At 40.3% G+C, this 26,413-nt stretch overlaps 1 protein-coding gene across 3 annotated transcripts in view; it reads left to right on the top strand.

Annotated features, from left to right (window-relative positions):
- The window catches only part of ZBTB20 (zinc finger and BTB domain containing 20), an 862,593-nt gene that overhangs the window by 325,274 nt on the left and 510,906 nt on the right, over positions 1–26,413 (top strand). For all 3 annotated transcript variants that reach the window (XR_011470308.1, XM_070406230.1, XM_070406231.1), the window contains one exon: positions 12,984–13,057. The gene's annotated coding sequence lies outside the window, so the exon portion shown is untranslated. The remainder of the gene's footprint in view (positions 1–12,983; positions 13,058–26,413) is intronic.

Here is a 26,413-nt window from a genome sequence, read left to right as displayed (position 1 = left end):
GGAGATATGAGATAACCCAGTGGAATGTAACAGCCAAGGAAGACTTGTAAACTGCTTGAACTTTGAATGCATTCCCCAACCCATATACATATCCATCTGCAAAGGGTGTTAGCTTATTCGTCCAAGGTGTTTAGGTAAAACTTCTGACTAATCATTGGATGTAAACAACAAACTGTGCTGACACAGGGGCAAGTCTTAACTAAAAAATGAAAATAGCATTATAAAAAAATGACCAGAGGCATCAATGGCTGAACAAGATAAGACTGACTCCACAGAATTAGACTGGGAAATCACTAAATGAACAAACAAACAAGTAAAAGCAACAACCCCCCTGGAGGGATTATCAGAAGCCAGAATTACTATAATACATTATACAGAATGTTAATTTTCAAGAAAAAGAATTGTGAGACATGCACAGAAACAGGATTATAATCCACACCCTGTTAAAAAAAAAAAAAAGGAGTCAAGAGAAACTGTCTCTGGATCTCAGCGTGGAGAGCAGAAGTTGAATTTAGCACACAAATACTTGAAAACACCTATTATCAATATGTTCAAATAACTAAAGGAAACCTTGTTAGATAATTAAATATATTATTATAATTATTCTTTGAATAAAGAGTATAAATGTAATGATATAATTTTTTTTAAAGAAGAAACAAATTAAATTTCTGGAGTTGAAAAGTGAAACCACTAAAATGAGAAAAAAAATTTCCAAAGGGACTTAAGAACAAATTTTATGTCAGAAGAGTCAGTGAATTTTATAAATCTATAGAAACTATCCAATTTTCTGAAGAATAGAAAATAAGATAATGAAGACAATGAACAGCTTCAGAAATCCATGAGACACCATCAAGCATACTAACATATGTGTAATGGGGGAAAAGTAGAGGAGGAAAGGAAGAAAGGGCAAAAAGAGATAATGACCAAAAAACTTGCCAGCAATGATGAATAGCATTAATCTACACATCTAAGAAATTCAGTAAACCCCAATTTTAAAAACACAAGAGGATCCAAACATAGACAAAATATAGTCAAACATTGAAAGCCAAAGAAAAAGAGAAATTCTTGACAGAAGCAGGAGAAAAAAGACTCATTCAATAGAGGGGACAACACTATGATTAACAATTGATTTCTCATCACAAACAATTAAAGTCAGAGAACTGAGGGATAACATATTCAAAGTGCTGAAGAAAAATGATGAAAAAAGATTGTGACAAGAATTTTATATCCATCAAAACTGTTCTTCAATAATGAAGGTAAATTAAAGATATATTCCAAGTTAAACGAAGCCTGAGGTAATTTGTGGCTAGTAGATTGGCCTTATAAGAAACATCGAAGGAAATTTTTTAGATTAAAAGGAAATGACATCAAAAGTAACTAAAAATCCACCCAAAGAAATAAATAGAACTGATAATATAATTACGTAGGTAAAAATAGGTAAGATATAAATACATAACAAAACTCAAAGGAAGGAAATAATAAAGATTAGAGCCAAAATTAATGAAATAGAAAATAATACAGAACATCAATGAAACCAAAAGTTGATTCTTTCAAAAGGTCATCAGATCTTTGGCTAGAGTAACCAAAGAAAAAGGACAGAAGGTAACAGATACTAAAACCAGGAATTAAATTAGACTCCATAGAAATTAAAAGGGTTAAAAGGTAATACTATGAACATATATATTCTAAGCAATTGGACAATTTATATAAATTGGTTTAATTTCTGAAAGTGCACAAATTACTGAAACTGATTCAAGAAGAAATAGAAAATCTGAGTAGACCTACAATAGTAGAGATAAAATTAAGTCACCCTACAAAGAAAACTCTGGATGCAGATGGCTTTACTGCTTCCAATCCAATATTTATAGACTAAATAATACCAATATTTCACAAACTTTTCCAAAAAATAAAGGAAGAAGAAACTATTCAGTCTGAGAACAGTATTACCCTGAGACCAAAGCCAGTCAGAACCACTAAGGAAAACACACACACACACAGTATCCCTCATGAATATAGATAACAAAATCTTCAACAAAATATTTACAAACAAAATATAACAATCTATAAAAGTATTGTACACCCAGACATGTAGAATTTAGCAAGGTTAGTTTAACATCCAGTAATTAATTAATGTAATATACCATACTAGGGGCCCAGGGCACGAATTTGTGTACCTTGAAAGGATCTGTGGTCCGTGAGGATGTGGTGGGCACAGGGCAGGTCTCGGTCCATCCTCCGCACCCCTGCCTGGCCCCTCCTGCTGCAGCCCCTGGTCCCCTGTCTGCCAGCAGCCCCGCTCCAGCTGCTGCTGCTCCCACGCACTGACAGCGCCGGCCCCACTTGCACCTGTTGACGGTGTGGAGCAATTGGGGCAGGCTCCAGCAGCTCGTGTGAGCCGGGCGGCGCCGTCAGCATCAGCGGGTGACGCCTGCCATGCTCCGCACATGCCCCCTGGTGGTCAGCACACGTCATAGCGACCAGTTGTTCAATTGTTCTGTTGTTCCGCCAATTGGTCTATTTGTATATTAGGGTTTTATATATATAGATTAGTAGAGTAAATGAGAGAACAACATGATGATCTCAATAGAGACACAAAAATCATTTGGGAAAATCCAACATCTATTCGTGACAGGAACTTTCAACTTCTGCAGCCTGATAAAGGGCATCTATGAAAAACAGCTAACATCATACTTAATGATGAAAGATTGACTGATTTAACTCTAAGATTAGGAGAAAGGCAGGGTTGTGATAGCTCTTTTATTCAACATTGTATGGGAGCTTATGTTCAGAAAGAAAAAGAAGTAAAGAAAAAGAAAATGAAAGGAAGGTGGGAAAACAACAGAAAAGAAAGAAATCAAAAGCATCCAGATTGAAGAATAAACAAATATTTTTATTTGCAGAAAATATAGTGTGTAGAAAATCTTAAGGATTGCATTCACACACACACTTATATGCAGACACACAGAAATAAATGAGTTCAGCAAGTTCACTGGATACAAGAGTATTATACAGTATCAATTATATTTATATATACTAGCAACAAATAAAACTAAGAAACAATTCTCACTATAGCATCAAAAATAATAGAGGCGAGAGGGGAGAATATGGTGGCTGGCAGGACAGAGGTGAGGGAGAGTGTGTGAGTGAGTGAGGGGGTGAAAGGAGAGTATGTGGATGTGTGTGGTGTGTGTGTGAGTGAGTGAGGGACACTTAAATCAAGCAGGTGTAGCAGGGGCTGGCAGACCAGGCTCTCCTGAACAGGGAGCACCTACCACCGCTGCAGGCACTCCCTGGGCTGCGAGGCTTGGGAAAGGGACCCATGCCATCTTGAAGGGGAGAGCAGCCTTTTCTAGGAACTCATCAGCACCTACACCCAGAGTGGCCTTGGACACTGCCTGTGACCCTGTAGTCACTACAGCCAAAATCCTGCTGCCCCACCCGCAGACCTGCAGATCCTAAGAAGTCCACCTCCAAGGGTGTATGGCCCCCACAGCAGTAAGTTCAACTTCCCCTTACCCCAACTGCTGACCTCCTGACACCTCAGTTGCACCTCCTGAGCCCAACACCCCATAGGCCACTCTTGGGTGCTGCTGTGAGCCCCCACTTGGCGTGCTCTTATCCAAACAAGGATGTATAGCCTCGGCAGTAGAAATTATGAATTCCCCCTTCCCGGCTGCTTGCTCACAGACACCTTGGTTGCATGGCTTCAGCACCAGGGCCCCTCTGAGTGCACTGCCCTGGCAAACAGACCCTGGGTGCCTCTGTGAGCCGCCACTGGGCGTGCACAAATCCAACCAAGGGTACAACACCCGGCAGCAAGAACTGAGTCTTCCCATTCCACAGCTGCTGACCTCCAACACCACAGTTGTGCTTTTCCAGCATGCAGGCCTCCTGAGCACACTGTCCCAAAGGTGGCTCTTGGGTGGCTCTGTGAGCCCCCACTCGGCACATGCGAATTCAACCAAGGGCGCAAGGCAGCAAAAACTGGGATTTCCCCCTCCTTGGCTGCTGACCTCTGGACACCACAGTTGTGCCTTTCCAGGACGCAGGCCTACTGAGCCTGTTGTCCCTATAAGTGGCTTCTGGGTGCCTCCTTGAGCCCCCGCTGGGCAAACAAAGGAGCATGTTCCCAGCAGTAGAAATTCGGACTTCCCCCTTCCCAGATGCCTACCCACAGACACTGCGGTTGTGCGGTTTCAGCACACAGGCCTGCTGAGGCCGCCGGCCCAGCAGGCAACTCCTGGGTACCTCTGTAAGCTGCCATTAGGCGCACTCATATCCAACCAAGGGTGCAAGGCCCCAGCAGCAGAAACTTGGACTTCCCCTTCCTCGGCTGCTGACCTCTGGTCACTGCCTGTCAGGCAGCCCCTGGGTGATTCTCTGAGCCACCACAAGGCACAACCCTGGCTGCTGGTATCCAGTCCCCATAGCGCCGCTCTGGCACATGGGTCCCCTGAGCCCACTGCCCCAGCAGACAGCTCCTGGGCACCTCTGTAAATAGCTGCTGAGCACATGTATCCAACCAAGGGCGCACATCCCCTGAAGCAGAAATTGGGACTTCTCCCTCCACGGAGCCGGTGGCATACCACAATAGCTATAATCCAGTGTGTTGGCCCCATGACCACACATTTCTTGCAGATAACTCCTGGGCCCCAGTGTGACCTGCCACTGGATGTGTGCCTCTCTAACCAAGGGCACATGGCTCCCTCAACACAACATCCTCCTCCCAGCTACCTACCTCTGGACAGCTTGGTGAGTTGCTGAGGACTTGCCTCCCTGGCCAAGGTCACATTGTTTCAGCCACAGACTCCGGGATTCCCACATCCCCAACTGCTGGATTCTGAACCCCCTCGTTATTCAGAGAGGGAAATCACTTTGGCCATAGTCCCTCAACCACAGACTACAAGACACTGGCCCCCCACTGTCACGGACTTTGGGCCCCTCATAGTGAGGTACAGAGTCATACCACACCAACCAAAATCACAATACCTGAGACTCCTTCCCCCCAGGCCATGGACTCTGGGAACCCACAGTGAGCACATACCAGTGAGACCTCAGACAACCTTTTCCACAAGAGCTGGAACCAAGATCACATCCAAAACAGCTTGCACAACGAAGCCGAGGGTGAGTCACATTGCCAATACGTGATGAGAGTTCAACCACGAATAAGAAACTAACATTCAAGATCCAACTACATCAAGAGAAACCAAATAGCTCAAGTAGGGAGCTCTGCTAGATCACCAAGCCAAGGAGACCTGAGAGACCGCACCTCTAGCACCATCCTCAAAAGAACCTGGGTAGCAAAGCAGTTGGATCTAAGACACAGAAACAATTAAAACATTACAGCAAAAAAAATGGGGAGACAAAAAAAAACAATTCCCAAAGGAAAGAAAGAGGAATCACCAGAAAGGGAATTAAATGAAGTGGAGGCAAGTAACATGTCAGAGAAAGAATTCACAGCAATGGTTATAAGGATGCTCAAATGACTGGATGACAAATACACACAACTCAATGAGAATTCTAAGGAGCGGAATGAGAATGTCACCAACATGAAAAGGAACCAAGAGGAAATGAAGAATGACATAGCTGCAATAAAGAACACAATGGAAGGCTTAAACAGACTAGAAGAGGCTGAGGACCACATCAGTGAATTAGAAAACAAGGTAGGAAAAAAAAAACACACAAACACAACTGGAAGAAATCTTAAAAAACAGGAGGAGAGCCTAAGGGAACTTTGGGACAACACGAAATGAAACAACATCTGCATAATGGGGGTACCAGAAGAAGAGGAAGCAGAGCAAGGAATAGAAAACCTGTTTGAAGAAATAATGACAGAAAACTTCCCTGATGGTGCCAAGAAAAAAAACACGCAAGTCCAACAAGCACATAGAGTCCCAAAACAAGATAACCCAAAAAGACCAACACCAAGACACATCATAATTAAATTTGCAAACATCAGCAACAAAGTAAGAATCTTAAAGGCTGCCAGAGAGAGACAGAAAGTTACCTACAAGGGATCTCCCATTAGAATATCAACTGATTTCTCCAAAAACACACCAGCCCAGAAGGGAATGCAATGAAATATACAAAGTAATGCAAAGCAAGGGAATGAATCGAAGAATACTATACCCAGCAAGGTTTTCATTCAAAATTGAATGTGGAATCAGAAGCTTCACAGACAAAAGTGCTAAGAGAGTTTATTATCACCAAGCCAGCAATGCAAGAAATGCTAAAGGGACTGCTATAAAAAGAAGAAACAGAAAGGCAAGAATGAACACAAATATAAAGAATAAAAATGGTGACAAACAAGTACATATCAATAATAACATTAAACGTAAATGGATTAAATGCTTCAATCAAAAGACATAGGGTAGCTGAATGGATAAGAAAACACGACTCATATATTTGCTGTCTTCAAGAGACCCACCTCAGAACAAAGGATTCACACAGACTGATAGTGAAGGGATGGAAAAAAAATTTTTCATGCAAATGGAAATGAGAAAAAAGCTGGGGTTGCAATACTTATATCTGACAAAGTAGACCTCAAAGTAAAGGCCATAACAAGAGATAAGATGGGCTACTTCATAATACTAAAGAGAGCAATTCAGCAAGAGGATATAACTATGGTAAACATATATGCACCAAATATCGGAGCACCGAAATACATAAAACAACTCTGGAAGATATCAAGGGAGCGATTGATACCAATATAATCATAGCACTGGACTTTAATACCCCACTGACACCACTGGATAAATCCTCTAAACAAAAAATCAACAAAGAAACAGCAATTCTAAATTACTCACTAGATCAGATGAACTTAATTGAGATCTTCAGAACATTTCACCCCAAAGCTACAGAATATACATTCTTCTCAAGTGCACACAGGACATTTTCAAAGATAGACCACATATTAGGACACAGGCAAAGTCTCTTCAAATTCAAGAAGATAGAAATCATAACAAGCATCTTCTCAGATCACAATGGCATAAAATTAGAAATCAACTACAATAAAAACGAAAAAAAATCAAACACTTGCAGGCTAAATAGCATGCTATTAAACAATGATTGGGTTACCAAAGAGATCTAAGAAGAAATAAAAAGCATCCTGGAAACAAATTACAATGAAAACACAAAAATCCAAAATCTATGGGACACAATGAAAGCAGTCCTAAGAGGGAAGTTCATAGCTCTACAGGCCTATCCCAAAAAACAAGAAAAAATGGTAATAAATTATCTAACCATGCAACTTAAAGAATTAGAAAGAGAGCAATAATAAAAGCCTGCAGTAACCAGAAGGAAGGAAATAATAAAGATCATAGCAGAAATAAACAACATAGAGACCAAAAAAATAATACAAAGAAATCAACGAAACCAAGAGCTGGTTCTTTGAAAGGATAAACAAGATTGATGAACCTCTAGCCAGGCTCACCAAGAAACAAAGAGAGATGACCCAAATAAACAAAATCAGAAATGAAAGAGGTGAAGTGACAACTGACCCCACAGAAATACAAAGGATTGTAAAAAAATACTACGAACAACTCTACTCCAACAAACTGGACAACCTAGATGAAATGGACATATTCCTAGAAAAATACAAGCTTCCAAAACTCAATCAGGAAGAATAAAAAAACCTGAAGAGGCTGATAACTACTGATGAAATTGAAACAGTAATCAGAAAGCTTCCAGCAAACAAAAGCCCTGGACCGGATGGCTTCACAGGGGAGTTTTACCAAACATTCAAAGAACCAAAACCAATCCTTCTCAGACTATTCCAAAAAATTCAAGAGGAAGGCACACTTCCAAGCTCTTTCTATGAAGCCAGCATTACCCTAATCCCAAAACCAGATAAAGACACCATAAAGAAAGAGAATTACAGGCCAATATCCCTGATGAACATAGATACTAGAATCTTCAACAAATTCTAGCAAACCGGATCCAGTCCCACCATGACCAAGTGGGATTTATTCCGGGGATGCAAGGCTGGTACAATATCTGCAAATCAATGAACAGGATACATCACATAAACAAATTGAGAGACAAAAATCACATAATCATATCAATTGATGCAGAAAAAGCATTTGACAAAGTCCAACATCCTTTTCTGATAAAAATGCTCAGCAAAGTGGGAATAGAGGGATCATACCTCAACGTAATACTTTATGGTAGATACTTTTCGTTAGAGGACATAAGGAAGGCCAAGAGACATATGAAAACATACTCAAAGTCACTAATCATCCAAGAGATGCAAATCAAAACGACAGTGAGGTACCATCTAACACCTGTCAGAATGGCTATCATCAACAAATCAACAAATGACAAGTGCTGGCGAGGCTGCAGAGAAAAGGGAACTCTCATGCACTGCTGGTGGGAATGCAGACTGGTGCAGCCACTGTGGAGAACAGTATGGAGTTTCCTCAAAAAACTAAAAATGGAACTCCATTTGACCCAGAGATCCCACTTCTAGGAATATATCCCAAGAAAGTAAAAACACCGATCAGAAAGGATATATGCACCCCCTATGTTCATAGCAGCACAATTTACAATAGCTAAGGTTTGGAATCAGCCTAAGTGCCCATCAGCACTTAGATTAAAAAATGGTGGTACATCTACACAATGGAATACTACGCTGCTGTAAAAATGAAGGAACTCCTACCATTTGCAACAGCCTGGATGGAGCTGGAGAACATTATGCTAAGCGAAATAAGTCAGTCAGAGAAAGATAAATACCACATGATCTCACTCATTTGTGGATTATAATGAACAACATAAACTGATGGAAAAAAACAGATCCAGAGACAGAGATGCAATGATCAGATGCTCAAAACTCAGAGGGAAGGTATGAGAGGGTGGGAGTAAGGGGGAGAGATCAACCAAAGGACTTGTATGCATGCATATAAGCATAACCAATGGACACATACACTAGGTGTGTGAGGGCATGAACAGGGTGGGTGGGGGCAATGGGGGGGGATAAGGACACATATGTAATGCCTTAATTAATTTTAAAAAGTTAAAAAATAATAATAAAGGCATTTTATAGAAATTGACAAGCTGATCTTAAAATCTATATAAAAATACAAAGGACCCAGAACAGTAAGATAATTTGAAAAGGAGGACAAAGTTAGATGACTTACACTTTTGGTTTTAAAACTTACATTAAAAAAGAGTATAGTACTGGCATACAGACCAATGGGATGTAATTGTAAGTTCAGAAATTATCTTTTACATTTTGTGTCAAATTAACATTGACTATGCGTGATGAGTACATGGTAGTTCATTTTACTTTCCTTACTATTCTTGCATATGTTTGATATTTCTCATAATAAAAATTTTTAAGTGAAAAAAAAGAATAAGAAATAATTAAAATATAAATCACTTTCTATGCTGACCACTGAAAAAGACTTATCTCTTAAAAATCAAATCTGACCCTAGCTGGTTTGGCTTAGTGGATAGAGCGTTGGTCTGCAGACCAAAAGGTCCCGGGTTTGATTCCAGTCAAGGCACATACCTCGGTTGCAGGCTCCTCCCTGGCCTGGGTCTTGGTCAGGCTTGTCCAGGAGGCAACCAATCGATGTGTTTCTCTCACATCAATATTTCTCTCTGCCTTTTCCTCTCTCTTCCATTTTTTCTAAAACCAATGGAAAAATATCATCAGCTGAGGAATTAAAAAAAATTATATCAAATCTGGCCCTGGCTGGTGGCTCAGTTGTTTGGAGCATCATCCATTATGCCAAAATATTGAGATTTCAATTTTCGGTCAAGGCACATATCTAGGTTTCAGGTTTGATCCCTGGCTGGGGCATGTCTGGGAGGTATCCGGTTAATGTTTCTATCTCTTTAAAAATATCCAATCTGAACAGGGTCATAATGAATCATAGATAGATGAGTAAACTCTCAAAAACAATCTGAATGAGTTACAATAGATGGTGAAAGATGGGAGAGCATTAAGAGAAGTGCCTGCATTCGGATAGACCTTCTATCTATATGAGGATTTTACAAACTAGGGTGTGTGGTCACAGTAGTCCTTTGTCCTGGTCAATGAATATAGTTGATCACCCCCCTTCATTTTTTTATTATTTGGGGGCTATTTTTTATTTACACGATAGATTACCGTAATTTAATGCTTTTGTTACTTCTATGGAAAGCCATTTAGAATCTTTACTGCAGAATATACAATTCTTTTGCTAAAGGGTCTCTGCCAAGAGAAGCATTCTTCTGGGCTTTTTAGTTTGCATTGATTACTGAGCTGTATCTCAGTGCATTACTGGGTGTTGACTGTAATCTACAAAGCCTTACACAGTTTGGTCCTAATTAAGGAATTTTGATACTGGTGGTCAATATTATAATGACTGAGACAGATCTAGGTGACTTGAAAAAAAATGTAACAGATTTTGGAACCTGAAATGTCAGGAGCAAATTACTCTTTTTTGATGACACATAATCTGGAAATCTATTTTAGAGGTGGTTTCAGTGAATAGTACTGAACTTGAAAAGAAAACAAACAGGAAGTTGAAAAGTAGACAGTAGTGCCAAAAATAAGGTTTATGTTCCTTAATCTAATCTGACATGCCTTCAGAATATTGCATTTCTTTGATGACCATCTTTCCAAACAGCTTCTTCCCAATACTTAACCCCACTACATAGTGACAGAGTTAATGATTTTCTCATGAGGCAGATATGAATAGGAACAGCATTCAAAGACAACTGGTCTCACTTCCAGGTCCATCTTTGGGCCAAGATATGTAGTCGCCAACAGTGAGTTGGCGACTGTATTTTTTGAGTCCTGGCGCAAAGTAAGATCCATCTGTTTTGCCCAGCCGTTTGCCTGAGTGCCACAAAATGGTCCTGTTATTAGTCTTATTTGTGGTCTTATTTGAGGGTAAGGGATAATGTAAATAAACTTCAGCCCTCCTTGTGATGAAGGTAGCATGGGAATTAAAAGTGTTGGTGTTGGTAGTGGTAAGTGATGTTGTGTCTCTTTTCTCAATTGCTCTGTTTTCTTTGGATTGGGAAACAGACATTTAAGAATGAGTTTGTCATCTGGAAGGAGAGTTGTGACCAAGTTTCCCTCAACAGGATACAAGATGTTATTTTTGAGCTTCATTACCCTCACCAAGGGAAAAAAAAAAAGAGGGAAAAAATAAGGAAGAAAGTGAAAGTAAGGAAAAAAGGCAGAAACAGAGAAATGAAGAGAAAGGTCAGAGGAGAAGGAATGCTGTGAGGAGAGGTAGAGAATGTAACTGACTATTCATAGAAATAGCTTTATTATTTTGAACCAATAGTTAAGTTCACTCCACATCTGGTGAATTAAGAAAAGGAAATCCGACTGATTAAATTGAACTGCTAGTTGTCAGTTAAATCATTTATATATAAATATACAATCTAGTTTCCAGCACTTTTTCTTGTCTGAACTAGACAGTGAATCAGTCTCACTAACCATATTTGAGTGGTGAGTAGAACAATACCAATTGGTGATTCAGATTTAAGTAGAGGTGTGCAGTTTTTATATTTTTGAATCAGTTATTGGGCATTATTGTTATTGCATACAATTTCTAAGCTTGAGTTATTTTTGTCAGTTTCTTTTATGAATGTTTTGTTGCCTTATAAGGAAATACACACACTCCCCTCCTCTCATTCAGTTGTCCCTGGTGACGCCTTCATAATTTCTGTCTTTACACTGGTACATTTTTAGTCTAATTCAGGCATATGAGAAACAGGGGAAAAGTTTAATCAATGTCAGTGATTTTTTTTTGATCCATTCATGGATAGATTTAGTGAATCTAAGCCAATTTGCATTTAAAATCTATATACATCAAGTAGACACAATACTCAAAATATTCCTCCATATGCTTCAAGGGAAAAAGAAAACAGAATTTACAAGTGAGAACTAGATGCATTTTCTAATAATAGATGCAATTTCAGGGGGGATTTATGATCATGCTCTCATATGTGGAAATATTAATATATTACCTTGCACTAATATGAAGGTGAACATAAACACACCACTTTAGTTTTACAAGTATATAAAAAAAATGCACTGCCATGCTGTAAAGTAAAAGGAAGATAATTGTATTGTCTCCATTTTACATTTAAAAACTATATTTTTCTAAATCATGTCATGTCAGTTATTTGAAGCTAAAAATAGGAATGACTTAATCCCATCTGTTTTTTTAAAAAACTATTATCTTTTTTATAGAGGGTGTTGTATGAAGAAAGGATTGAAAAAATAGTATGACGTTTAAAGCCCAAATATTTATGACATACTTGGAGATTTTAATGCTTGGACTCAATTTGAATATTAGAAGTACATAATAAAAATGTGATTGCAGTTTTTTAAACAAGGAAGTCTGGTTCAAATCCTGATGGTCTTCCCGTGCTGCTCCAAACAGCACTGGCTGCATGTGACAGGGTATACAATGTGTGGTATGGGGCAAGCTAAACTTACCACAATGCATTGCAGTGGGCATTTTGTATTGCTAAATATGTCCATTTACCTCCACTTCACCATCTGCCCCACCACCTATTCACTTATTTGAAAGTAGTGGGTCTAACTTATTTTTCAATTCTGTTTAAAGTCACGATTTATCATTAACATGTGATCATAGATTTTCGTCTTTATTCTCTGAAATTAATATTTTATGTAATCTTTAGGCTGTGAAATTGTTTAGGAGTTGTTTTTAAATCAGATAGAATATTGCTAAAATTGAGAAGCACTGAGCTTCTAGTCATAGAATTATGAAGTCCTTAACATGGAGGCATATTTTGTTTTTCAGAATTGCTTTTTTCCCCTCTTTAGATCCTTTTCTTTTCATTAAAAATCTACTCTGGGAAGAGGGTTTTTTTTTTTTCTTAACAGAAAAAAAAAGCCACGCTTGACTGATAATGCATTGCTTTGGATGGTGAAACATTATGAAAGTTTAATTTTTAATTAAATCTGAAATACCAATTATAACTGAAAGAGATTTTAACCTGTTTCTTTTCAGGCTGCCTGAAGTTACATTTAGAGACTGAAATCACTGCACCTTAAAAACAAAAGATTGAGCTGCACTGCATTCCTGTAAGTGAAAGCTTCCTGTATCTTCCTCTGTGTTTTGGTGACCAGTTCAATAAAGGACAAAAATATTGCTAACGTAGTAACCAGACATGAGTAAAATATTTAACGCCCCTGAAGAAATATACATTTAAATGATTTTCTTCTTTAAAAATGGAAAATTTTTTGGCCTCAATATTCAGTATGTCTTTTTTACCCAGTCTAAATTGCGAATCCTTTCTTTAGGCTGGTTTGAATTGCATTAGGGAGGGTGTCACCCACTGTGCATCAGCACAGTGACATTCACCCTGTCAGGAAGGATTCTTGAATTTTTGTACAAATCTCAATGAGGGTAACAGATTTCTTATGGAATCAAAGTAAATTCCTTTTTACTTTGTGATGTCATTAGAAATCTTTAGCCTTTGTGTCAATGGAAATGGAAAGTTCATGATGACATCACAAGATTCTGTTGCCTTGAGGACTTTGGACAAAACTAAGTAAAATGCATAATTCCCTTGTGTGCGTGTGTTCCCCATTCTGCTATGAAACAGTCAAAATAGCACATCTTATGTCTTCCCGTGAGCTACAAGGCTGTCTCTCAGAGCCCCATTGTTCCATAAATGCATGTCAGAGTCTACCACAGTCTGGTCTACCCTTATTTAGCTGCTGTTTTGTCAATGTACTTGGAAGAACAATTAACATTTGGGATTTCAATGTCTGAATAACAGGCAGTGAATAGAACCCAAGTATATAAAAGATTCAGACGCCCAGGGTAAGAAAACAGAAGCTTATCATTCATGGGGGGGAAAAAGAAAAGCATTTTAATGCTGCACTCAAAGGTTGTGAAATACTACAAGGAAAGTCAATCTGTTTTTTTTTTTATTTAAAATAAAAATGTACATTTTGGCAGTGATATGCAAAGGGTTATGATGTCTTCCTAAGTTTTGCAATTTAGGCAATTTAGTGTATTGCAAGGTCTTTTGCTAGAAAAATCTTAAAACACTTAAATAATATTCATCTGTTTGAGTCATTGTTGGGATGCCACATGTGGGGTATTTCAGTGGATTTCAGAGTATCCCAGTGCCTGTCCAACAGAGGACACAAAAGGTGATTCACAGGTTTTCTTTCATTTTCACTTTTGGTTCACTGCACTCTTTCATTATTGACTGATTCTTGCCTGTTGACTATAGACAGCTCTCAAGTTGTTAAATATCTCTGCCTATTCTTTGAATTCCTGTTAGGTCCTTTTTTTTTTTTTTTTTTTTTTTTTTTTTTGAGAGCTGATGCATGAACCTCAATGTCAGGGTCTCCAGAGGAACTTTGGCAGCTTATGCATATTGCCCACTCAGCTCAGTGCCTAGTGGGTATGAATGGATAAATGATGGTTATTGTTATTTTTGTCGTAAGTACAACAGTTCAAACCCATAGATGGTAAGGTCTCTAAAAGCAGTGTCCATTTCTTATTCTTTTTTATAATCCCCAGTGCTGGACATAATCATAGTAATCAAGAATTAGCTGTTATTTGTACAATTACAAAATATATTAAAAGTCTGAACTTTGGGATGCATTCTGTCAGAAAGTATTTATTGTGAAGAGGAATTGAATAAAGTTTTTGACAGGGAGAAAATTATAAAGGAATTTGTCCAAGACAAACCTAGTGTTTATCAGCTCATTTTAGGCATCTGTCTCCCAGTCCTTCTCCTCTTTTACATTAATTTTTCCTGACCAGAATGAGATGTGCCCATTCGTACCATATTGTTCTTTGTGAAATGGTGTTCAGTCATTTTCTAAGCTGTGTGTCTTGCATCCCATACACTGGAGTTGTCTCCAAAGATAAGTCTCCCTAAATTAGGATGGACGATGCTCTGCACCTGTTTGTCTAATTGCTATGCAAGTGGATTGTGCTTCAAGGAAATAGGGCAAATGGCACAATAGATATTGGGTCAAGAGGCCAGGGATTTGGGAAGTTGCCATTAGAAACTCCTACTTTCAGGGCATAAAAAGGCAGGACCAGGTTCTTGGCACAACCTTCTTTAGAACTCAGAACCATTTGACCCTCTTCTAAGTTTAGCCTCCTGGTTTTTGTTTGTTTCTTTCTTTCTTTTGCATAAGGGTCTCTGTCCTCCCCACCAATTTTAATTTAGCTCCAAAAGGGGTTCCTTTATTTTTATTAAATTAGCTTCTGGTGATGTAAATTAAGGCTCTCATAAAACTTAGCCTCTGAGGCAGAACTAAAATGATAAAACTCAGGTTTAGTGAATAGTACTCTTATCATGTTGAATAACATTGAAGGATACCAAAGAACTTTATAAATATACTTCACATTTTTTAAGATTAAAACTTGAGGTGAAAGGGATTTAAGGGCAACGCACTATCAAAAATTATAGGTAGAAAGGATATAAGAAATGAAAGTTTAATCACCTAATTTTAAAATAAGTAAATTGAGGCCCAGTGTAGGGCATACAGGTTACCCATACATACTGACTGACCACCAATGTAGATCATCCTTAGCATCTAGGCCTGAGAGTAGATTGAAATTTAGACTCTGGGACTTTGATGTTTCCTTTACATTCAGGACTGAGAAGTGTTTCCTGAGGAACAAATTGCTTTGGCTCATTTTATGAAACCGGTTGAACTGTATTTCCTTCCACCATGGAGTCCAAAATTCATATATAAAGGTATTTTTTCCTGTACATTTTGATATCATGCCTCAGGTTGTATAACAAGTCACATAGAGGCAAATTTATTTGGTTGACTTAATATTCTTTATGATGATTTACAAAGTGGGCTGAAGACCATTAAAAACCAGTAGTTTAATTTGGCTGGTAGGCATGGTGAAACCAGTAATCAGAACAGAGCCATTGTGACATGGAACTCAGACTCCACAATTGTGTGTATCACATATGGTGTCAGAATGTCACTGTTGCCAGGGGTCATTTCCATCAGAGAGAAGTTTTTTAGGGCCTGAAAAAATGAAATAAACTTTAATAATTTAAAATGAAATACTTACTCTGGTAATTTATTTCATGTTTCCTTTATTGGATTCTTTCATTTAGCAATCTAGAGACCAGAACAGGAATGTTTCTATTATTTTACCTAAAGCTAAGTCCTAGATATGTCTTAGTTTCTTCCTCAAATTTATTTTATCTCCTCCAGACCTTTTCACACCCCAAACCATGAACAAGCTCAAGTCACTGTGTCCAAAAAAATTACTGGCCTAAGTCTTTTTGTCCTAAACAAGGAGTCACAATGTTCTGCCTTAAAAATTTCCATGGAAGCTTTGGCACATAGAGATGAAGGGAGAATTAGAGCCTGAGGAGGCCAGAGCAGGGCCTTGGAAGTAGGTACTCAACAAGGTTCTCTCCCCAGACCTCCCCTCTCTTTTCTCTATAATAATGAATTAAAATTTATTCTGTACCTCTTAAGAACAAACCATTTCTCCAGGATACATAGATACAGAGCACCTGTTTTCTATCATCAAGAAGTTTATAATCCATTTGAGCAATAGATAAATATTTTTATAGACAAAGTGTTATATGGGTAGAGTAAAGGAAGTAAATAGTTATTATTTCTTCTGGACCATCAAGAAGTAATATGATATTAACAAGCAGCTCAAGCAGAGGGAGTAATAAAAATGAAAGTTGAGGGAACAGTGAGTAGTAATGGTATGATTTGATTATAGGATGCTGGTTGAGACCAGTGTTTTCCAGAGTGTGGGTTGCAACCCATTCGTAGGTCATGAAATCAGTTTCAAAGATCAGAGTCAACATGCTTTTAATAAAACAGAATCAAAGGAAAAATAATTTATAAAAACTGTGTTACATATTTTAAGACAGTGACTACAAAATAAATATAGTATTTCTTACTGGGAATTATGCCACCAAAATGTGAAAGCAAATCTAAAGATGATAGGTGTTTTAAATACTCAACTCATGGCCGAAACCGGTTTGGCTCAGTGGATAGAGCGTCGGCCTGCGGACTGAAGGGTCCCGGGTTCGATTTCGGTCAAGGGCATGTACCTGGGTTGCGGGCACATCCCCAGTGGGAGATGTGCAGGAGGCAGCTGATCGGTGTTTCTCTCTCATCGATGTTTCTAACTCTCTATCTCTCTCCCTTCCTCTCTGTAAAAAATCAATAAAATATATTATAAAAAATAAATAAATAAATAAATAAATACTCAACTCATGTAATTCTCATTGAAGGATAATATTATTTTTCGCCTTTTTATATATGAGGGGATGGAGGGATTAAGCAATTTGTCCAGGTCATCCAACAGGTAAATGGTAGAGATAGAATAGGAATATGTCTATTAAACTCCACATTCATACTCTTCCCATGATTTGACACTGCTTTTTAGAATTGCATGACTTTAATTATTTCACTACTGGTAGCTCACACATTTGTATCTCTAGTCCTGATGTCACTCCCAAACTCCAGTCCTATATCTACAATATCCATATTTAAATCTTCAACTAAATATCATATCAGTCCCTCAGAGGCAGTACATCAACACTGAATTTATCCTCCTAGTTAAAAATCATCTTCCTTTTTATTATCCCACTTTTTTTCACCCCAGTTCCAGGTCTCTTGGATCAAAATATATTATTTTCTTTGGTTTCCCCCACCTCCACATCCCCTCAAGTGTCCAGTGAGTGTCTGAGTCTTACTAATTTTTGTTCTTTGGTATCTCTGTCCTAGATGGGTTGAAAGGAGACCAGCTTATCCTAAACACTGTTGCCCCATTAGGTTCCTGAAGCAGAAGCCTCAAGATCATGCCACTTTTGTTCAGACAAGACTTTAATAATTCTAAGTTAATTAATAAAAAATTCCTAACTAACACCTGTGATATTGTAAAACCTAATTAACCCCATTTATGATTTAATCTTACCATACCCTCAGGTCAGTCCCCTCACCCACCTTCTTTATTCTTTTTTCTACTACCTCCATGAAACTTTCCTTCCATGACCTGGTCAGAAATAACCCACTCTCCCCTATTCACCAAGCTCAGCACCTGTAGTAGCTCTGCCAACAATTTGATTTTGGACTTCTAGCCTTCAAACCTGGGAGAGAATAAGTTACTGTTGTTTTAAGTCAATAAGTTTGTAAGTAATGTGTTATAGCAGCCTAAGCAACTAATACAGAATTTCCTTACACTGGTTTTTGAGATATGAATTACTATATATATACTGGTATAATAAATAAATATCCTATATTCTGTATAATAAAAGCCTAGGTGGCTTCACGCACAATGCCCTCATGTGACGTCATCACAAGATGGCCACCGCAATGTTGTCATAAGATGGCTGCCACAAGATGGTCGCCCTCATGTCGTCACAAGATGACCACCACAAGATAGCCAGCAGGGGAGGGCAGTTGTGGGCGATCAGGCTGTCAGGGGAGGGCAGTAGGGGGTGAACAGGCCAACAGGGGAGGGCAGTTGTGAGTGATCAGGCTGGCAGGGGAGGGCAGTTGGGGGCAACCAGGCCTGCAGGGGAGAGCAGTTGGGGGCGACTAGGCCTGCAGGGGAGGGCAGTTTGGGGCGGTCAGGCTGGCAGGGGAGGCCAGTTGGGGGCAATTGGGCCAGCAGGGGAACAGTTATGCATTAATCAGGCCAGCAGGGGAGCAGTTAGGGGGTGATCAGGCTGGCAGGCAGAAGTGATTAGGGCAAACAGGCAGGCAGGCGAGCAGTTAGGAGCCAGTAGTCCTGGATTGTGAGAGGGATGTCTGACTGCCAGTTTAGGCCCGATTCCACAGGGGACAGCAATCCGGCAGTAGGACGTTCCCCAAGGTGTCCCAGATTGGGGAGGGTGCAGGCCGGGCTGAGGGACATCCCCTCTCTCCCAGTGCACGAATTTCGAGCACCGGGCCTCTAATATCCTATCTAATAAAAGAAAAACATGGTAATTAGCCATACCTCCGCTACCCTTCCCATTGGCTAATCAGGGCGATATGCAAATTAACTGCCAGCCAAGATGGCAGCCGGCAGCCAGGCAGCTTGAAGCTAACAGGAGGCTTGCTGGCTTCAGTGACGGAGGAAGCCAACGTTCCCCGCCTGCCGCTGCTGGCCTCTGAGCTTGCAGTTTGAAACATTGTTACAAATATAGAAGCTAAACAAAACCCCAGAAACCTGCTTTCAGCCAGCCGGGATCTCAGAGCTGGAGTTGAAACAGTGTTTTGATTATAGAACCCAAACAAACCAGATACCTGCTTTTAGCAGCTGAGGCCTCAGAGCTGGAGACAAGCCTCAGAGCTAAAGCTGGCCCAGAATAAAAAAAAAAAAAGAAAAAAAAGGAGCGGTTGGGAGCTTCAGTCACCCGCCAGCCTGAAAACAGCCCTCAGCCCCTCACCCAGACTGGCGAGGCACCCCAGTGGGGACCCCCACCCTGAAGGGGGTGTGACCAGCTGCAAACAGCCATCAGCCTCTCACCCAGGCTGGCCAGGCACCCAAGCAGGATCCCCACCCTGATCCAGGACACCCTTCAGGGCAAACCAGCCGGCCCCCACCCGTGCACCAGGCCTCTATCCTATATAGTAAAAGGGTAATATGCCTCCCGGCACCGGGATCAGCGTGACAGGGCAGCGCCCAAACCCCCTGATTGCCCTGCGGCTCTGTGTGTGACAGGGGGCGGGGCCAGAACCTCCCTATCCGCCCTGCTCTGTTCCTGACAGGGGAAGGCGCCCCAACCCCCTGATCAGCCCTGCTCTGTGCCTGATAGTGGGGAGCTCCCCAACCCCCTGATCGCCCTGCGGCTCTGTGTGTGACAGGGTGCGGCACCCCAACCCCCTGATCCGCCCTGCTCTGTGTGTGACAGGGGGCAGTGCCCCAACTCCCCTATCGGCCCTACTCTGTGAGTGACAGGGGGGAGCTCCTCAACCCCCTGATGGGCCCTGCTCTGTGCGTGACAGGGGGAGCTCCCCAACCCCCTGATGGGCCCTGCTCTGTGCGTGACAGGGGGGAGCTACCCAACCCCCTGATTGACCCTGCGCTGTGCGTGACAAGGTACAGAGCCCAAACCCCCTGATCGGCCCTGCTCTGTGTGTGACAGGGGGTGGCGCCGCAACCTCCCCATCGACCCTGCCTTGAGTGTGACAGGGGGCGGTGCCCCAACCCCCAAATCGGCTCTACCCTGAGCGTGACTAGGGGTGGCATCGCAACCTCCCGATCCGCCCTGCTCTGTGCATGACAGGGGGCGGCGCCCCAACACCCCAATTGGCCCTGCTCTGAGCCTGACCAGGGGATGCACCTAGGGATTGGGCCTGCCCTCTGCCACCCAGGAGCAGGCCTAAGCCAGCAGGTCATTATCTCCCGAGGTGTCCCAGACTGCGAGAGGGCACAGGCCGGGCTGAGGGACCCCCCTCCCCCCTGAGTGCACCAATTTTTGTGCACCTGGGCCTCTAGTGTGTGTATATATATATATATATCAATTTTTTTATCCTCACCTGAGGATATGTGTGTGTGTGTGTGTGTGTTTAGTGTTTAATTGATTTTAGAAAGAGAGGAACGAGGGAGAAAGAAAGAAATATCAATGTGAGAAACATCAATCAGTTGCCTCCTATATGCACCTTAGCCAGGGATTGAACCCACAACCTAGGTATGTGCCCTGAATGAGAATTGGACCTTGACCTTTCCATGTCCTGGATGATGCTCCAACCAACTGAGCCACCTGGCCAGGGCTACTTTCTATATTTTTAAACAATATTTATGTGCACACCTTATCCTTTTACTTGAAAATAAATTATTTACTGATAAAGTCCATATCTAATTAACATTTCCAAACCCTACAGAAATACCACAATAGATCATTAATTCATTATTCAATCATGCTTAATTTAACCCTAGTAATATAGAAATGATTCTTTTGACTCTCATGGAAGTTACTGTCTCCTTAGGGAATTAAACATCCTATCTAATAATAGACAAACATGATAATTAACCATACCTCCGCTAGGCTTCCCATTGGCTAATCAGGGTGATATGCAAATTAACTGCCAACCAAGATGGCGGCCGGCAGCCAGGCAGCTGAAGTGAACGTGAGGCTTGGTTGCCCCGGCGATGGAGGAAGCCAGGGTTCCCCGCCTGCTGTAGCACCACTCTAAGCTACACTCAAAGCAACAAAGTTTCAATAATAGAAGCTAAACAAACCCCAGATGACTCCTTTCAGCCAGCCAGCCTCGGAGCTGGAGCCGCAACAAAGTTTTAATTACAGAAGGTAAATAAATCCCAGAATTAAAAACAAAGAAAAAAAGGAGAGACTGGGAGCTTTAGTTGCAGGCTTGGCCTGCCTGAAAACAGCCCTCAGCCCCTCATCCAGGCTGGCCAGGCACTCCAGTGGGGACCCCCACCCTGAAGGTGGTGCGGGCAGCCTGAAAACAGCCATCAGCCACTCACTCAGGCTGGCCAGGCACCCAAGCGGGACCCCCACCCTGATCCAGGACACCCTTCAGGACAAACCAGCCGGCCCCCACCCGTGCACCAGGCCTCTATCCTATATAGTAAAAGGGTAATATGCAAACTGACCCTAAGAGCAGAAAGACTGGGAATGACTGGTCACTATAACACACACTGACCACCAGGGGGCAGACGCTTAATGCAGGAGCTGCCCTCTGGTGGTCAGTGAGCTTCCACATGGAGGAGCTCTGCTCAGCCACAAGCCAGGTCGATGGCTGCCAGTACAGCGGTGGTGGTGGGAGCCTCTCCTGCCTCCTCAGCAGCGCTAAAGATGTCCGACTGCAGCTTAGGTCTGCTCCCCGCTGGCAAGTGGACATCCCCTGAGGGCTGCCGGACTGCCAGAGGAATGTCTGATTGCCAGCTTAGGCCCAATCCCCTGGGGAGCAGGCCTCAGCCTGCAGATGGTCATCCCCCGAGGGGTCTCAGACTGTGAGAGGGCACAGGCTGGGCTGAGGGACCCCCCCCTCCCCCACAGTGCACAAATTTTTGTGCACCGGGCCTCTAGTTAAATACATAAACAAATAATTATACATTATAAATTGTAGTCCACAAAAAGAGATAATAGGTATGCAAGACAATAGTGGGTGGGGGAAATCTATTATACTGTCTATTGGGTGCTTAGGAAATAATTTTCAGAGAAAGTCTTATTTAAGTTGAGAGTTGCAGGACAGGAAGATCAGGCAGGTGAAAAATTTGGGGTGGGGATGGAAACATGTGAGGGAGAGAGCTCCAGGCAGAAGCAGCATAGACAAAGCCCTGAGGCATGAACAAACTGTGCATTCAGGAAAATAAAATGATTCAAGAGTGGCTAGAGCAAGTGAGCAAAGGAGAAGAGTAACTGGAGGTGAGGTCAGAGAAGTAGCCAGGATATGATTTAGATTGAACACACTTGAAAAGTACATAGTAGACCTGGTGGGGGGCGTGGGTGGGGGTTAGGGGCAGATGCATACATGTTTAAGGAGAGCTCCAGAATGAAAAAAGATCGAAATAATTCAAACCTAAATAGTATACCAAGTTCATAGCATCCACACATTTATTCTGATTTCTCACTGAGGGTTTACTTCTGATTTTGAAGAGGGCTTGAACTTCTGAAACTGAGGTCTAATAATTCACAACATATTTCCCACCTGCATAACCAGAGTAGATCTCTAACAACCTCTAAGATAAGGTCAAGTTAATTTTATTTCCTTTCTAGTTAATAATTATTAAAATTCTGTTGGTTAATGGATCTTTTATTTTTGTTTATTTTTAAATGTTCACTATGTAAGATAGGAATGAATACCAAAAATGTGTTTTACTCCTAGAGCGTATTTTTAACTGTTAAACCTTAATCTTATTTTTAATTTTTGTTCATTTTATCATACGCAGTGACCAAGGGCCTAGAGGCACAAAAAGCCTTGAAAATGAATCATAATTATCCTCATTATTACTACCTACAATATTACTGAATTTCTGGATTAAAAACAATCCATACTCTTTTCAAGTGTGATGCATTAATACCCTGGAATGCCACTAAGTCAGAATAGAGATATTAGTTTGTTTGCAAAATGATGGAAATGATGTCCTTTTGCAATTGAAGAAAAAATAGAGTAAAGATAATGTGAAAATTAAACCATAGAGAAGTAGGTTAAGCTCTAAACATATGAGGGATTATCTGCTGTACCTCAGGCAAAAGATACTAGGATCATAAAATATTATAGTTACAGAGAACCTTAGGAATTATTTATTCTAGCCTCCTCATCTTGGAGATGAACAAAATTCAGGCCTAGAATTCTTACCCATTTAAATCTGAGGGCTGGAACTGTAACTCCAGTTCTTAGGAGCTAGATTAACACAGCTAAACCTAATTTGTGATCAAGGCTTCCACCATAACCCTTTCAAGATGTTGGGTGGAAAAGGGGATATTTACTATAGGTCCTATAGTATAGGAGATGAGTCTACAGACAAGCTTTAGTTATTAAAAAGCTGAACAATATATATTGCTCACAATCTATTTACTTCATGTACCAGATGCCTCATAAAAGTTCTTTTAATCCTTGCTACCACACTCAGCAACCACTCCACACAGTAGGAATCATTCCTGTTTTGTAATAAGAATACCAGCTCGATTAAGTAACATTCAAGATTGCAAAGCTAGTGAGTTTGTATTAATGCCACACCTAGCTGATTCAAACTCTACTATTTCCTGCTTAGTGTTTTTATCTACTGCATTTTGTTACCAACTTAGCACATGTGATTACAGAGGTTCTCTAAAAGTGCAAATGCCTGAAAAACTTTGAAAAAAGTAGTTTTTAGGAAGGTAAGGAAGAAAGTTACAGTTAAGAGAGGTGCCCTCTCTGCATAAAGCTCTTTTAATTTAATAGTAATTCTCACAGGAGTGCTTCCAGATAGATGTTATAATCCTTAGTTTACAATTTAGGAAACTGAGACTTCAGTGATATTTAATTGCTCCACACATTTTAGTAAATCCTGAGCCAGAATTCAAACTTATCTGCCTGACCCCAAGTGTCTTTCTCATATACTACCCACCTCCCTGTCTGCTCTTCTCCTGGATGCTAGCTAGCCTTCCACTGTCTGCAGTCTTGGCTCCTTATCTGGCAAAGTGTAATACATGCTCTCATAGACATCCCATGAAGTAAGAGAGTGTGTTGAGAGGGTGCTTTTATAATTAAGTCATATCATCTGGTCCTGAAATAAATACCATACTGCCTATATGTTTTAGTCTTTGAAAATTGAGGATCTGGGAAGACTAGTCAAATTCCGGACATTGGTCTTTCATTTCTACATGATCTAGACTCACTATGTTTCTGTGCTCAAAGTCCTAATCAGATCAGATCAGATAGTGGTGCCACTAACCTAGATCAGTTTCACACCTTTGAGAGTGAAAGAAGTAAAGTCATTGTATTTATTAGACCAATAAGAATGAATGAGCCTTGCATTTTTCCTTCTGAGGTCTAACTTATTGGAAGCCTTATAAGCCTGAGCAGTGATCCAGGTCAATGAAAGTGTTCATCATTACTGCTACTAAATATGCCAAACTGAAAATCCAAACACAATTAAGAATTATTAGTATTGTTTTCTAATTAACACTGAGGACTACATTAGAAGTGAACTTGGTAAAATTTGGGGGGTGGGTAGTGGGGAAAAGATTTGAAAGGTTTGAAACACTTGTTGATGGCAGGCTCCACTGCAAACGTGATCCTGGGTTTTCTTCCACGTGTTCATGTGAACAGCTGCATGTATACACCTCCATTTCTGAGGCAGTCATTTTCTGTTATTGATACACTAGAACAGTTATTCTAAAATCAAACCCCACCGTAGAATAGCACTTGTATACATAACAAGTTTATGGTAATTAAGGCAATGCTGCATGTTATGGTTCTGGAGTTTTCCCACCTCTACTTTTTGAATTTCACTTCAGGTTTTTCTGTGTGAAAGTCCTTAGCAGTCCATTCAAGTGTTCTAAAATAACTCAGTGAAAAACATCCTTCCTGCATCACAGAAGGGATTTGTTCTTTGGCTCAGCCTTGCTCTTTCAATACATATGTTGCTGGTAGCCCTATTATATACATACATAATGCAGAAAGTGCATTAATATATCCTTTGAATTTCTGAGTCCTCAGGATAAAAAATGTTTTCAAAAATCTTATATTTTGTGAAAAATCCAATTCTGATTCAATGTTTTGTTCTCAATGTTTTGCATGAGTAAAACGCTTTTATAAGCGAATAGAAGTTTATCTAATCTCTTCAAGACTGATGAGAAACAAACAGGAGACTTGTGACTCTGGAACAGTGAATTTCCAGGGAATTAAGCACACATTTCTCATGAACAATAGAGTGTCATACCCCAGGTTGCAGCACATTGGCTGTAAATACACCCTTCATGTATAGCAATTTGAAAGTACCATTCTTTGAGTCAACTGGAAAAGGGAGGAGGCTCTGCTGAATTGCCATTCTTCCAGGAGGTATGAGATATTAAATACTGTTTTTCTACCATATTAGTTAATTTCATGAGGGGAACCATGAGTAATTTACTAATTTTCTCAGTGAAACTAGTGCCAGATGGGTGTTCAAAAGATTTCTTAGTGCCTGACCTGTTTGGCTCAGTGGATAGAGCGTCAGCCTGCGGACTGAAGGGTCCCAGGTTTGATTCCGGTCAAGGGCATGTACCTTGGTTGCGGGCACATCCCCAGTGGGGAGTGTGCAGGAGGCAGCTGATCGATATTTCTGGCTCTCTATCCCTCTCCCTTCCTCTCTGTAAAAAATCAATAAAATATATTTTTTAAAAAAAGATTTCTTAGTATTCTGTGTAAAAATTCAGTAAAATTTTAATAATTTCATTTAAAGGATACTAGTTTCATTAGTTTGACTATATGTATGCCATACCATGTGATATGGACAAATATTATTGAAATGTATACAGCCATTAGAAAAAGAATGAATTATACCTATTGCTATTGACCTAGAAGGATGATCACAATTTGATAAATGAAAAGAGCAAATTTTCAGGGTAATGAGTATTTATGAATAAATATGTTGTATATGTTGGTATGAACAAGGTGAAAAAAGATAAACACATACATATTCTTCACAATGATCATCTCATGGGGTTAAGAACAGAAAATGACTCAGAAAATATTATTTTTTTTCTTTAAATGTTTCATTATTTCACTTATAGTAATATCTATAATGAAAGTAAGTTTGAACATGAATATACAAAATTATTTTTTAAATTACTACTTTTATTTTTTGGAAAAGCAGCCTGAGAAAAATAATCACCATACAGAAGTTTTGTTTTGTTTTTTAGTATATTTTATTGACTTTTTACAGAGAGGAGGGGAGAGGGATAGAGAGTTAGAAACGTCAATGAGAGATAAACATCGATCACCTGCCTCTTTCACCCCCCCTACTGGGGATGTTCCTGCGACCAAAGT

Source organism: Myotis yumanensis, unplaced genomic scaffold, assembly GCF_028538775.1.
Source record: "Myotis yumanensis isolate MYYU_CA2020_CCGP unplaced genomic scaffold, mMyoYum1.0.hap1 SCAF_2, whole genome shotgun sequence".
Taxonomy (NCBI): Eukaryota; Metazoa; Chordata; class Mammalia; order Chiroptera; family Vespertilionidae; genus Myotis; species Myotis yumanensis.
The sequence above is the reverse complement of the archived record's forward strand: the minus strand, read 5'-3'. Positions and strand labels throughout refer to the sequence as shown.